This window comes from Pseudophryne corroboree, chromosome 11, assembly GCF_028390025.1.
Source record: "Pseudophryne corroboree isolate aPseCor3 chromosome 11, aPseCor3.hap2, whole genome shotgun sequence".
Lineage (NCBI taxonomy): Eukaryota > Metazoa > Chordata > Amphibia > Anura > Myobatrachidae > Pseudophryne > Pseudophryne corroboree.
Window position 1 is genome coordinate 59,410,972 of NC_086454.1, and position 16,369 is coordinate 59,427,340.

The 16,369-nt window shown below is 42.5% G+C and overlaps 1 long non-coding RNA gene across 3 annotated transcripts in view; it reads right to left on the minus strand.

Moving 5' to 3' along the window:
* Positions 1 to 627: 627 nt before the first annotated feature.
* Positions 628 to 16,369, minus strand: part of LOC134969921 (uncharacterized) — a 79,831-nt gene continuing 64,089 nt past the window's right edge. For all 3 annotated transcript variants that reach the window (XR_010189566.1, XR_010189565.1, XR_010189567.1), the window contains 2 exons: positions 1,131 to 1,206; positions 628 to 827 (listed from right to left, as the gene is read on the minus strand). This is a non-coding gene — a long non-coding RNA (uncharacterized LOC134969921). The remainder of the gene's footprint in view (positions 828 to 1,130; positions 1,207 to 16,369) is intronic.

Here is a 16,369-nt window from a genome sequence, read left to right on the forward strand (position 1 = left end):
GATCACTACAATTTGAAATGCATAGAGTCAGTCGAATGTTGACTGCTAGATGGCCTTGTTTTTACTCTATTTAACCTATGTAATTTAGTTAGGGAAATGCCAGGATCTAAACAGATCAAAGCAGACCCCTAGCCCAGACACCATGATGAAAGTCAACATAACTTCCAAAGTTTGATGTGCATCATTGCAGAAAATAAAATCATTGCAACCTATGCTCAATGGGATCTCAGAAAATGGATTGTTATTACTACTCAAAAATTTAGAAATCTATTAAAGAAAAGCTCACTTCCAAAAGGACTCGGGTCTTGGAAGAAGCTTGGCAGACTATTATTTCTCATGTGTGTGTTCCTATTATTCATTTGCTATTGTAGAAACAGAGAGAGTCAATCAATGTATTCAGCAGAATTTACAAATCTACAGTAATTATCAGCTAGGTTTCTGGCCAGAAAATTTGTACTTAGTACCAAAAGTTCAGAAAATACATATGAAATTGAAAGTGATGCGGGCAAGAATTGTAGCTAATATTCAATCACAGTACAAATTGCTGGAAGATTGAAAACATAGTCCCACCACGCAAATTGCTGTAGGAGATAGAGTTTACAGTAGTTATCAAAAAAGATCTTGAAATTCTTCTTTCTCCAAAATGTGCTAATACATTTTTTGGACCTTTTATTTATTTGTCAGTTCCCTCTCCAGTCACAATGAAGTTGCAAGTACCATTATCTATGAGAAATGTCCATCCTACTTTTCATGTGTCTCATGTTAAATTGTCCTTGAGCACTGCTCCTATGAATGTGTCTCCAGGCAAAATCCATATATTTTAGACTCTGAAGGGAGAGGAAAACAATTGTATTTTCTAATTAGATGGAAAGAGTATGGGCTAGATTATAGTTCCTGGGAACCACTTCGGAATGTCCATACTAACTTTTTATCTAGAAGTCCCTGAGGAGAGATATTCTATAGAAAATAGAAAGATAGATTGATAGATATATAGATAGAAAGATAGATAGATAGATAGATAGATAGATAGATAGAGAAAAAATAGAAAGATAGATAGATAGATAGAGAGAGAGAGAGAGAGAGAGAGAGAGAGAGAGAGAAGAAAGAGAGAGATAAATATCTCACTAAACCTGGAGCTTCTGAAAGTTGTAGATGAATCCCCAACGGTGTACATCCCACGCAACTTCAGGAACTGAGAGGACAAGTCTGCAAGGAAAAAGTACAATTAGTGGTTCACGCACGGGCAAAACCCATTTATCATGCAGTTTATCTGAATCATTGAGTTTCTGTGTGGTAAGCCCCAATTTTAGGTGCAGATTTTATTAAACAGCCTTTCTCCATGCTGGGTGCACCAGACTGTTATATCTATAATTGGACCTTGAGTTGCATAACCATTGTCTGCTGATCTGTGGTAGCTTTGCAACAAAATTTTACTGTATTCCTATGAACTATGTGTGGCCTGATACTGCCAGACTGGTGAGCAAAAATTCACTTTATCTACTGTATGTTTCCGCAGTTGCTCACTAACTGTTTCCATATATGTCCTAATATCCTTACCATTGGTGTCCAAAATGTGATTAAAGGATACAAATACTAATGGCGGTATCCAATTAGGTGTGATGATTTAGTGCACGATAATAATGTTTTTTTTTAGCCCAATAACGCTATCAGGCTATCCAATTATGGGCATTTTTACCATCTAGTAAATCACCCATTATCGGCCAATAATACGTCATCTGTGATAACATCGCAGTCCCATGTGTTTACGTCTGATACCGGATCTCTGGGGCTGCTTATTGGGATTCTGCAGCATGAAAAGCATAATCCCTGATAAATGCCAGTCTACTGGGCTAATTGGATAGCCCCTGGGGAATCCTTTAGCTGCAGTAATCACCACAGCTAATGGATATCGCCATAAACTGCTTGTGAAACAGTGTGTTTCCAGCATGCCCCCACCCCCTTGCGGGTGTTCCATTTAGTTAAATACATAGCTGTATTTCTTAATTCAATATGTTATTTTTGTATATCTGTAGTTACATTTTATCTCTGTGAATTAACATTTTTATGTTTTTATTTGCTCAGTCTTTTTCTCTAGTAAGTTTTCCATGTCTTGTTAAAGACACTATTTAATGAAATATTTATCCTGTTATTATCAGCAGAAATATATGTTATAAACAAGGTGAATTATCAGAATAATGATAATATTAAGTTAATTAGTGTTAGAATAAAATATTGTTGCTTTGGGAATTAAACCAAACAACTGGTAACTGCTTGACAAATGAGTGTAATGTAATTTTTAAGTAGCAAGCTAATCAATGTGATCAAGTTGTCCATGGGGAAAGTATACAACAGATAACATATACTACAGTAGATACATTACATACATCTTCCTTACTATGACAATAACTTTTGTAACATGATCTATCAGCAACATAATCACCTATACATACTGCACCTCTTACGGTCCTTGTGTTAGGTAATGTGCCCCTTGTGTCAGGTAATAGTACTAGAACTGAGGATTATGGAGACTGACACTGATATTAGATGGTTCCCCAGGAAGAGAGTTTAAATAATATGAAAGCCGTTCATCAATTTATTTCAAGAGTGCTCTGATGAATAGAAAAATATGGCTGTGACATAGGTCTTGCTATATTGACAAAAATGGGTATTTAGTTATGCTCAAAAGAACTGCTTTATCTGATAATGAGAAGTTTGCTAGCGTACAAAGCCACATTGTATTCATTTGACCCTTGTAAAACGTTTCAAGTCATCCTTTGAAAGCAGTAAACATGTATGTTAGTCTAAAGCAGTGTTACCCAAATCTGTTCCTCATGTTCTGCCCCAACTGCTCATGTTTTCAGAAATGAGCGCCAGGGTGCACAAGGACTGGATTTTCAAAGCTGTGGTCTAAAGACGGTACCCTGACTCCAGGTCGACACCAATTTGGTCGACACCACTTAGGTCAACACCTATTTGCCGACAGACCTTAGGTCGACACCAGAAATAGGTCGACATGAACAAAAGATCAAAATGAACAAGGTCGATGTGGAATTAGTGCTCAGTCTGGAACCTGATCCCTAGAGGAGGAGAGGCCCACAGGGAACCCTCCCCCCCCCAGTGGGCCTCTCCTCCTCTAGGGATCAGGTTCCAGACAGGTTTCCCCTTTGGGCCAGTCCAGCCCTGACGACATCTAAGGAAATCAAGACCCTCACTGTTCTGCCTCCTCCACAACATATCTGAAAAAACTGTATTTGCTTAGAATGCTTTATGAACATATATGACCTACTGTATGCAGCATTTCAACATGTTTCTTGTGCCGGCAAGCTGGTCACGCCTCCTCAGCGGCTGCTTGCCAGTGACATCTTCGGAAAGATGGCACTGCACAATGATAGCTAAGACTCTGGCACTGTGCCAGAGCATTTGATCTCTTGTGCGCATAGACAATCTTTACGAATATCACAGGTAACATGGTGCCACGGAGAAGGAGGGACCTATTATACTTCCATAATTAAATACCAACATTCAGATTCCAGGTGTATTTTATGTACTCCAGAAAACATTCTGGAAGGTTAATTGGCTGATGACAAAATTAACTCTAGTGTGTATGTGTATCCATGTGGTTGGGAATAGACTGTACACTCCACTAGGGCAGGAACTAATGACTAATTATCCCCTGTAAAGCTATGTGAAATATGTGTGCACTACTGCATACAGTGTCGGACTGGGGCATGTAGGGCCCACCGGGGAAATGCAGTGGTAGGGCCCCATGTTAGGGTTGTGGCCAGTCTGCAGAGGGGGTGTGGCCTGCCACATCATTGGTTTGACTAACCATTACAGAGTGCAATGTCTGGGCCCCTTCATAAATATATACAGTAAATTCAGCTGCTGCATGCATGATAATGTACCAGATTAATAACAGATTAATAACAGCAATGCACTGTAGAATATACACCATAGTCCAGTATAAGGTGACATATGTACAATGTATAATTCATGTGAACAGTCTGGAACCTGATCCTTAGAGTAGGAGGTGGGGCCCCCAGGCAGTGGGGCCCACCGGTGGTTTCCCCTGTACCCCTGTGGGCCAGTCCAAGCCTGACTGTATATAAAATAACTCTTAATATAAAAATAAAATACCAATTATTATAATGCCCATGTGAGATAACGTTTCCTCAGTCCATAAAATAGACTTGTTATTTCATTGCACTTTTTATACTTAGCATTATTAAAATCCTAAAATATGCCTTTTTCTCGCTTCACACAGACATTTCTAACATTTGCATAATATAAGAACCGTATTATGGCTTTTGCGTGGTTTAAGCTATAAGGGGATAAAGAAAATAATAAAACATAAGTGGTGTGAATACACTGCTGTAAAATGCATCCTAATCTTTGGCACTCACTGATATCGCCACTCCTGAGAGATAATAATACGGTAACTACAGTGTCTATTGTAAGATGCGCATTCTCCATGGTGGAAAGGGAGAAAAGTAAGTGTATATATTATTCGCCTTTACAATGTTTTCAAACAATACCCATTGCTACTCCGTTTCATTCCATTCTCTCCATGTCTGTATTCTCAGCCAGAGATTATGCTGCACACAATACACTCAGCACCAAACCACATGTACAGTACAAGCTTTCCAAGATAGAATCATTTTATAAACCTAGCTGTGCACCAGGACGCCATGAGCGGTGAGCCAGGATTATCACGTTAATAGCTCTGATTCTATTACTTTAAAAAAAAGAGAAGAAAAAGAAACAGACATTGGGGAGATTCAAATGTTTGAAAAGTCAGTTGGGAGTCTGTTTTTTCATATCTAATAGACAGGAAAAAACTGACACCCAACCGACTTTTCAAACATTTGAATCTCCCCCATTGAACGCTGTCACATATTTTAGTGACAAAGTAATAAAAATACTTACATTTTTCATATAAGGAATAATGCATCACCAAGTTGGAAATGTAAGGGCATGAGAAGTCTCCACAGCAGTCCATATGTCTATAATGGAGAGGTCGGAGTTGGACAAACTCATTAACTTATTGATGGCATCCGATGCCATCCTGTGTATGCCAGGACAAAGTTTAGAGTCATCCTGCTGTCTACTCCTGCAAATGCAATGGCATTGCTGACATCACCCTCAGTCAGTGATGTCATTTGTAAATGCAAGTGCAGGAGAACCCAATGCCTCTAAGCATTGTCCCAGCATACATGGACTCCCGGTAAAATACCCCAGGCTAGCTGCATCCTTACTTTTTATCATGGATTCTGCAGTAGTACCATTGAAATGCCATGTACAAAAAAGGACTTGTTTTAATCCTCCAAAACCAACACTGCTCTGCGGATTCAAAGATGTCCCCCAAAAAATGTTGCATGACAAATTTAGTTACCAACATTTCATCATTGTTTTGTGTGATCACTTGCTGGTCATTAATCATTCGGATTATCGGCTTTGTAATTATATGTCCCTGTTGAAAGACCCTTTTCTAAATCCTAGTATTTAAAGTTGCTTTAGTGCAATTATTAACTTCAATTTGATTGCAGAGGAGACTCCAGGAGAAATGATCAGTAAATTCTGCTACTGCTCCAATTTGGAGTCACGTAGAACCCACCACCCACGTGGAGACGTGCAGTAAAGATTTTAAATGCTATGCCAGAATTGAGTCTATAAGTTGCCTGGTAGTTGGTAGCTTCAACTAAACATATAAACACCAACCTATAAACCCACCAACAAACTGAATTTAGCTTGTTATGTGGTTGCAAAGACCCTATACAGCCACTTGTCGTTGTTACCAGCACACATTTACACTAGCCCTGTTCTGAGTGCAAGGACTACCATCTGAAATTGCTGGATCTAGCTAGGCATACACTCAGTGGCGTAAGTTCGTCCCAGTCGCCCGGAGGCATGATAAATGTTGGTGCACCCCTACATATACACACACATACCATATGTAGCTATCCGGCACTAAGGGTGAACAGTAGCAGCGTGCTCAGGTACCTTTCCCAATAATAATATAGATACACATAGAAAGTGGACGCACTCCAAGTCAGTCATTACAATAAAACAGACACCAGCATATCATTATAGTACACCTACAGTGCTCCCTCACCCGCCAGCAGTTCTCGATGGAGATGCTTTGGCGCAGCGGTGTGCCGATATAATTAGTGTTCACTCTAGGATTTTTTTAGGGCAGGGTGCTGATCACGGGGAGGGCACATTTCTCCATTCGGGAGGGCACATTTTTCATTCAGGAAGGCACATTTTTAAGTTAGATGGGCAAACTTAGGTACATACTATAATGCTTGGTGCTTCCATTCCTATAGGCCAAAACATGGACAGTGCGCGCCGAAGCAAAAATCTAGGGGCGTTGTTTTGAGGGGAAGGGGCGTGGCCACATAATAGTGGCAAATCACATTACACCACACGGTAGTGCACCTAATACACATTGCACCAGGTAGAACCTCCTATACACACTGCGACAGGTAGAGCACGTTATACATATTGCACCAGATAGAGCACGTTATACACAGTGCATCAGGCAGAGCACTGAGACACACTGCACCAGGTAGAGAGCACTGAGGCACACTGCACCAGGTAGAGAGCACTGAGGCACACTGCACCAGGTAGAGAGCACTGAGGCACACTGCACCAGGTATAGAGCACTGAGGCACACTGCACCAGGTAGAGAGCACTGAGGCACACCGCACCAGGTAGAGAGCACTGAGGCACATTGCACCAGACAGAGAGCACTGAGGCACATTGCACCAGGTAGAGAGCACTGAGATTGAAGTTTACAGCTGCAAAATACTTACAAGGTTAATTTAGCCCAGGGGGACTCTCATGTGCTTACCGAGTCCGGCGGCGCGCGGCCGGGTCCGGCGGCGTGGCAGGGTGCGGCAGCCAGAAAACGGCGGGGTGCACAAAAACGGGCAGGGCGGGATTCAGCTGTCTAAAAAAGGGGCAGACACCTAGCGTGAACACTAGATATATATAAAAAAACACAAACGCCTCATTCACTTAAACACACACACACGTCTCTTTCACCTAAACACACACGCCGCTTTCACACACACACACACACACATGCCTCCTTCACTTAAAAACACACACACACACACACATGCCTCCTTCACTTAAAAACACACACGCCGCGTTCACTGAAACACACACACGCCGCTTTCACTTAAACACCCACACATATGCCTTTCACTTACACACACACACACACACACACACACACACACACATGCCTCTCACACACACACACACACACACACACACACACACACATTCAGAACGGACACCCCTCCATATATTTATAAGGTAGCATGTACCCAGACCAGGTGTGTGCTCTGTGCAAAGTCCTGTAGAAATGCTGAAATGCCTCCTTTAATCCTTTCCTCTCACACACATACCTCTCACTTACACACCTCTCACACACATGCCTCTCACTTACACACACCTCTCACACACGTGCCTCTCACTTACACACATACACACACACACACCTCTCACACACGTGCCTCTCACTTACATACACATGCCTCTCACTTACACGTCTCTCACTTACATACACATGCCTCTCACTTACACACACACACGCCTCTCACTTACATACACATGCCTCCCACTTACACACACACATGCCTCTCACTTACACACACCACTCAGACACTTGCCTCTCACTTACATACACATGCCTCTCACTTACACACACACACATGCCTCTCACTTACATACACATGCCTCCCACTTACACACACACACACACACACACACACCTCTCACTTACACACCTCTCACACACCTGCCTCTCACTTACATACACATGCCTCTCACTTACATACACACACACGCCTCTCACTTACATACACATGCCTCCCACTTACACACACACACATGCCTCTCACTTACACACCTCTCACACATGTGCCTCTCAATTACACACACACACACACAAACACACACACACACACACACACACACACACACACACACACACACACACATGCCTCTCACTTACATACAAATGCCTCCCACTTACACACACACATGCCTCTCACTTACACACATGCCTCTCACTTACACACACACACACACACACACACATGCCTCTCACTTACATACACATGCTTCCCACTTACACACACACATACTTGCCTCTCACACACATGCCACTCACACACACACATCACTCACACACATGCCTCTTTTACTTGAACGCACAACTTTCCTTAAAAACACACACCTCACTTAAAAACAAGCACACACAAAACTCTAGGCTTAGATGGGTGCAAACTGCCAGCCCAGCACCATCAATTCAATTCCTAGATAGGGACCAACCCATCACCAACAGCTCAAGGCTTAGATGGGGTCTAACTGGCGGCCCACAGTCAACAACTAAACGTATTGAAACTCCCCTGCCAATGACACACTTACAAGGCACTTACAGTACCGGTGGTGTCACTGACCCAGTAGGGTTGAATTAGTCTAAATCCTTGTATTGGTGGGGAGAGACCATCAACTCAAGCCCTACAACAATACAGGGGTTGCCTGTCACAGCTCTTTCCCGCTAAACAATAAAGCTCCATAACAATCACAATAAGTAGGTGGGGATGATACATTTTTAACCATTGCTCCTAAATATATTCTGCTCCTAGCATATAAAATGCTTTCTGTCTTCCTGATAATGCATATAAAAATATAAATATACTAAAGATATACAGTATATGGTTAATCCGGCCAGTCTTTCTAGGGAAATAAAGGAAATATTCACTAGTAATTAAGATTTAAAGGATTATTTTGCTGCTGTGATTAGTTAACCTTTTGCAGTTTTATTAATGTTCATTTTGCAGTAATTTTAAAAAATACGACATCAATACGTGTACATACTCATAATTATATTGGACATATGCTAGAAATCTATACATTGAGTACAGGCTGTTGTGTCAATGTGACTATACAGTACATATGTTGTGTCAAAATAAATCAATTCAAATCTGTTATCTGTTATTTCTTGCTAATACGCTTGTGTGACAATGTGCACTTATGTCACTCAATATATACTTGTTTTAAGAAACACAGGTTCTGTGTTGTTTTGTATTAATGTAAAAAAAATAACATAATATAACAGAATCTACAGCAATTTCAATTCTATACCAAGTCATAAATAATGAATATATGATAAAATAATAGGCATGGATCCATTATTAATTAACAAAGATAACCTGAAAAAGACTGGTAATATTAATGACTTTTTAACTTATCCATATATATTTAGATGCTTACAAAAATATTATAATAATTCTTTTCACTTTTATATTTACCCTTTTAACCTTTGTTAGATTGACTTTCAAACATCTTGTGGCTGCAACTAGGACTGAAAATAGGGATTGGGTAAAAACCGGAAGGGTCTGGACCCTGGAATGCCAGACTGGATAGGCTCCATGCAGCACCTTTGCTACTCTAGTAGTGCACATCCCTGTCTAGGGAATGTACCATCTGGGTGGGGGAGGTGTCTGTGACAGCTGTCACCAGGGAGACAGGTAGGGAAAGATTGCCGGCTCCCTGTGTGATTCAGGGATGGTGTAAAAAAACAGATCTGTGCAGACCATACAGTAAGGCTGTAATCTCTCCCTTCCCCTCTCCCCAGTGACAGCTGTAACATACACACCCCGAGATGGGACAATCCCCCCGGATGAGGACGCACACACTACAAGCCCCAGATTGGCAGAGTTTGCTGCAGGGAGTCAATCCGGCGTTCCGGAGTCTGGACAGTTCCCCTGAAGATACTTATTAAATGAATGCTTCAAGAAGTACTCTACCAGCAACCAGCAATTTAATTTTTTTTTCAGTTTTTATACCTGATAAATTCCTTATTAAAACACCAAAACCATTAGATATGTTACAACCACACTCATACTGGGTAAAGTCATGACAAAAACTGGTTGTCTCAGTAAACCCACTATCAGGGTATTTTTCGTGTTACCCCCTTCACCTGTATTTAATCACAACTACCTATTATAACTTAACAACTAAAATAAAGACACAGACAACAGTGCTGGCGTTTAAAATCTATGTCAGATTTATTATTGACAGGTACTATTTTTAATTTTTTCTTTAAATGGTGGCGGCACTAAAGAACGGACAGGGAAAACAAACACACACACAAAACCAAGCGTTGGTGTTCCACTCTTCACTCCACAACCCACCCGTTCAGGTGGTGTAACCATTTCCCGTCCAGGACAATTGAGTTACGCCATACCCCACTGCAAGGAGAGCATACCCATTAAAGCCTAAAAACTTAGCAACCAACCGTTCTTTACCGCCACATACTGTACCAACTAACCAACCACACAAACTGGGTGGGAGGGTGGGAAAGCAGGAACCAAGAGGCAGATAATCTGCTTCAGCCTAGCGTCAAACAAAACTCTCCTCCCCACTTGACCACCATTGGCTGACCCCTAATCATGCCATAACAAACAAAAACAATCATAACACATCCTTAAAGTGGCAACCCTCAAAGCTCCTTGTGGTTTAATTTGACCTCAGTGCTTACATATATATATTCTGCCTTCGGTCGGACGAAAATCAACAGATTCGGGTTGCAAGTTGTTGTTCGCATTGTTAAACAAAATCATGGTGCATCCCCCAATGCCTCCAGATACACTCTCCTACTTTCTTGTAAGGGTGTATATTCACGTGGTATTGAGAACTACACACATTTTATGAACAGTTTTTCAGAAAAAATATTAAATAGTTGAGAGATTAAGATCGTTATTAATTGCTTAGTGATGCGACCACAATATCCCCCATTGTCGGCATCTTGGTGCATGCGGAGGTTCCAGTGCCGTAACTAGACATTTTAGCGCTGTGTGCAAGAAACAGTATTGGCGCCCCCTCCCACATCATATTTAAAATAGGGCCAGTGTGCGCCGTAGGCATGTGCCAAAAATATAGGGGTGTGGCTTCATGGGGAAGAAGCGTGGCCACAAAATAATACCAATTCATAATATGCCACACAGTAGTGCCACTTACACATATTACAGCAGGCAGAGTCCCCCTTTTACATATTACGGCAGGCAGAGTCCCCCTTTTAACATTATGGCAGGATAGGTCCCCCTTTTACACATTGTGGCAGGCAGAGTCCCCCTTTTACACATTACGGCAGGCAGATTCCCCCTTTTACACATTACGGAAGGATAGGTCTCCCTTTTACACATTATGGCAGGCAGAGTCCCCCTTATATGCAGTACAGCAGGCAGAGTCCCCCTTTTACACATTACGGCAGGCAGATTCCCCCTTTTACACATTACGGAAGGATAGGTCTCCCTTTTACACATTATGGCAGGCAGAGTCCCCCTTATATGCAGTACAGCAGGCATAGTCCCCATTTTACACATTACGGCAGGCAGATTCCTCCTTACACCCCCCCCCCCGCCCTTAGAGTGTAGTATAGTGCAGTGTAGTGTAGTATAGTGTAGTGTAGTGTACTGTAGTGAAATATACTGTAGTGAAGTGTAGTGTAATATAGTGTAGAGTGTACTGTCTGTGTAGGCACTTACGTGAGGTTTACATTCTTGCTGCGCTGTCGCGACTCCTGTACAGAACTGACTCCTCTGCAGAGTCTGTACACTTCACAGACAGAGAGGGGCGGGAGGCGGGAGCGCAGCAGCACAGGGGGGATATCCTGTCCAGCGCTGCTGCTGACTTTACACAGCAATCATCTGCTCCAGCTGTTCGGAGCTTGGGGCTGCTGCGGGTGCCAGGCACAGGGGAGCGGGAGGGCGGACGTCAGCGGGAGGTATATGCGACCACTCAGTGTGTATGTAGAAGGTAAGCCTACAGGGCAAGTGCGCTTTGGGCAATGCACCTTCTGCACACACCTAGTTACGACCCTGGGAGGTTCTATACTGTGCATGCACGGCCGCTGAATGTGTTCAGGCCATAATGGGTGCCAACACCTCTGCCTGATTGAATGACAAATGTGGAGATGGTGTGGGGGAAAAGAGGGTGGGTCAGCAGCGTTTTCAGGGTGGCTGTGTGACGTCAAACTCAGCCCCTCCGATGGGAAAAATGGCAGTGGACTGCCTGCATACGCAGCCTAGCTGCGGCTGCAGGGGTCTTCCACAGTTGCTGCAACCGCGAGTAAATTGCGGTCACAGATGCTGGGCAGGCCATTCAGCATGCTGGGCGGCCGTGTCCTGCAATGGGCAGCTCCCAGCATGCAATAGAAAGGATTGCAGAATCTGCTTTTTAGCAGAATCTCTAATCCTTACTGAGTAACCCCCTAAAAACATTGAATAGCACATATGCTGTACCAAGATTATATTGAAAAACTCAGCTAAAATGATCTACTAACAACAGACGTTATTTTACTTTAATAAAATTACTTTTTATTTACTGTACATCTCCTATTTCTTAAAAAAATAATTAGTTATGCTAATGAGACTATTATGAGTGCCCATCGTGATCTTGAGCTTTTCAGAAATCATTTGGCAAGTAATTCACTGATAACAAGTAGTGATGAGAGGGTTCGGTTTCTCGGAAACCGAACCCCCCCGAACTTCACGCTTTTTACACGGGTCCGAGGCAGACTCGGATCTTCCCGCCTTGCTTGGTTAACCCGAGCGCGCCCGAACGTCATCATCCCGCTGTCGGATTCTCGCGAGGTTCGGATTCTATCGCGAGACTCGGATTCTATATAAGGAGCCGCGCGTCGCCGCCATTTTCACACGTGCATTGAGATTGATAGGGAGAGGACGTGGCTGGCGTCCTCTCCGTTTAGAGTAGACTAGAGAGTAGTAGAGACACTTGATTTACTAATTTTGGGGAGCATATTAGGAGTACTACTTGCTGATAGTGTGACCAGTGACCACCAGTTTAATTAATCCGTTCTCTGCCTGAAAAAAAACGATACACAGTGTGACACAGTCACATACCATATCTGTGCTCAGCCTCAGTGTGCCCTCAGTGTGCTGCATCATCTATGTAATACTGTATATCTGACTGTGCTGAGTGCTCACTGCTCACACAGCTTAATTGTGGGGGAGACTGGGGAGCAGTTATAGCAGGAGTACATATTTTAACAGTGCACACTTTTGCTGCCAGAGTGCCACTGCCAGTGTGACTGACCAGTGACCACACTGACCACCAGTATATTGTGATTGTCTGCCTGAAAAAGTTAAACACTCGTCGTGTGGTGTTTTTATTCTATAAACGCATTCTGCTGACAGTGTCCAGCAGGTCCGTCATTATATAATATATACCTGTCCGGCTGCAGTAGTGATATATATATATTTTTTATATCATTATCATCCAGTCTATATTAGCACTGCAGCAGAAGCAGTACGATAGTCCACGGCTGTAGCTACCTCTCTGTCGGCAGTCGCTCGTCCATCCATAATTGTATACCACCTACCCGTGGTGTTTTTTTTTTTTCCTATCTTCTTGATATTAGTAGCTTACTTTAGGAGTCTGCAGTGCTGAGCTGACAGTGTCCAGCAGGTCCGTCATTATATAATATATACCTGTCCGGCTGCAGTAGTGATATATATATATTTTTTATATCATTATCATCCAGTCTATATTAGCAGCAGACGCAGTACGGTAGTCCACGGCTGTAGCTACCTCTGTGTCGGCAGTCGCTCGTCCATCCATAATTGTATACCACCTACCCGTGGTGTTTTTTTTTTTCTATCTTCTTGATACTAGTAGCTTACTTTAGGAGTCTGCAGTGCTGAGCTGACAGTGTCCAGCAGGTCCGTCATTATATATTATATACCTGTCCGGCTGCAGTAGTGATATATATATATTTTATATCTCATTATCATCCAGTCTATATTAGCAGCAGACGCAGTACGGTAGTCCACGGCTGTAGCTACCTCTGTGCCGGCAGTTGCTCGTCCATCCATAATTGTATACCACCTACCCGTGGTGTTTTTTTTTTCTATCTTCTTGATACTAGTAGCTTACTTTAGGAGTCTGCAGTGCTGAGCTGACAGTGTCCAGCAGGTCCGTCATTATATAATATATACCTGTCCGGCTGCAGTAGTGATATATATATATTTTATATCTCATTATCATCCAGTCTATATTAGCAGCAGACGCAGTACGGTAGTCCACGGCTGTAGCTACCTCTGTGTCGGCAGTCGCTCGTCCATCCATAATTGTATACCACCTACCTGTGGTGTTTTCTTTTTTTCTATCTTCTTGATACTACTAGTAGCTTACTTTAGGAGTCTGCAGTGCTGAGCTGACAGTGTCCAGCAGGTCCGTCATTATATAATATATACCTGTCCGGCTGCAGTAGTGATATATATATATATTTTATATCTCATTATCATCCAGTCTATATTAGCAGCAGACGCAGTACGGTAGTCCACGGCTGTAGCTACCTCTGTGTCGGCAGTCGCTCGTCCATCCATAATTGTATACCACCTACCCGTGGTGTTTTTTTTTTCTATCTTCTTGATACTAGTAGCTTACTTTAGGAGTCTGCAGTGCTGAGCTGACAGTGTCCAGCAGGTCCGTCATTATATATTATATACCTGTCCGGCTGCAGTAGTGATATATATATATTTTATATCTCATTATCATCCAGTCTATATTAGCAGCAGACGCAGTACGGTAGTCCACGGCTGTAGCTACCTCTGTGTCGGCAGTTGCTCGTCCATCCATAATTGTATACCACCTACCCGTGGTGTTTTTTTTTTCTATCTTCTTGATACTAGTAGCTTACTTTAGGAGTCTGCAGTGCTGAGCTGACAGTGTCCAGCAGGTCCGTCATTATATAATATATACCTGTCCGGCTGCAGTAGTGATATATATATATTTTATATCTCATTATCATCCAGTCTATATTAGCAGCAGACGCAGTACGGTAGTCCACGGCTGTAGCTACCTCTGTGTCGGCAGTCGCTCGTCCATCCATAATTGTATACCACCTACCTGTGGTGTTTTTTTTTTCTATCTTCTTGATACTACTAGTAGCTTACTTTAGGAGTCTGCAGTGCTGAGCTGACAGTGTCCAGCAGGTCCGTCATTATATAATATATACCTGTCCGGCTGCAGTAGTGATATATATATATTTTATATCTCATTATCATCCAGTCTATATTAGCAGCAGACGCAGTACGGTAGTCCACGGCTGTAGCTACCTCTGTGTCGGCAGTCGCTCGTCCATCCATAATTGTATACCACCTACCTGTGGTGTTTTTTTTTTTTCTATCTTCTTGATACTACTAGTAGCTTACTTTAGGAGTCTGCAGTGCTGAGCTGACAGTGTCCAGCAGGTCCGTCATTATATAATATATACCTGTCCGGCTGCAGTAGTGATATATATATATTTTATATCTCATTATCATCCAGTCTATATTAGCAGCAGACGCAGTACGGTAGTCCACGGCTGTAGCTACCTCTGTGTCGGCAGTCGCTCGTCCATCCATAATTGTGTACCACCTACCTGTGGTGTTTTTTTTTTTTCTATCTTCTTGATACTACTAGTAGCTTACTTTAGGAGTCTGCAGTGCTGAGCTGACAGTGTCCAGCAGGTCTGTCATTATATAATATATACCTGTCCGGCTGCAGTAGTGATATATATATATTTTTTATATCATTATCATCCAGTCTATATTAGCAGCAGACGCAGTATGGTAGTCCACGGCTGTAGCTACCTCTGTGTCGGCAGTCGCTCGTCCATCCATAATTGTATACCACCTACCTGTGGTGTTTTTTTTTTTCTATCTTCTTGATACTACTAGTAGCTTACTTTAGGAGTCTGCAGTGCTGAGTTGACAATGTCCAGCAGGTCCGTCATTATATAATATATACCTGTCCGGCTGCAGTAGTGATATATATATATATTTTTTATATCATTATCATCCAGTCTATATTAGCAGCAGACGCAGTACGGTAGTCCACGGCTGTAGCTACCTCTGTGTCGGCAGTCGCTCGTCCATCCATAAGTATACTAGTATCCATCCATCTCCATTGTTTACCTGAGGTGCCTTTTAGTTGTGCCTATTAAAATATGGAGAACAAAAATGTTGAGGTTCCAAAAATAGGGAAAGATCAAGATCGACTTCCACCTCGTGCTGAAGCTGCTGCCACTAGTCATGGCCGAGACGATGAAATGCCAGCAACGTCGTCTGCCAAGGCAGATGCCCAATGTCATAGTACAGAGCATGTAAAATCCAAAACACCAAATATCAGTAAAAAAAGGACTCAAAAATCTAAAATAAAATTGTCGGAGGAGAAGCGTAAACTTGCCAATATGCCATTTACCACACGGAGTGGCAAGGAACGGCTGAGGCCCTGGCCTATGTTCATGGCTAGTGGTTCAGCTTCACATGAGGATGGAAGCACT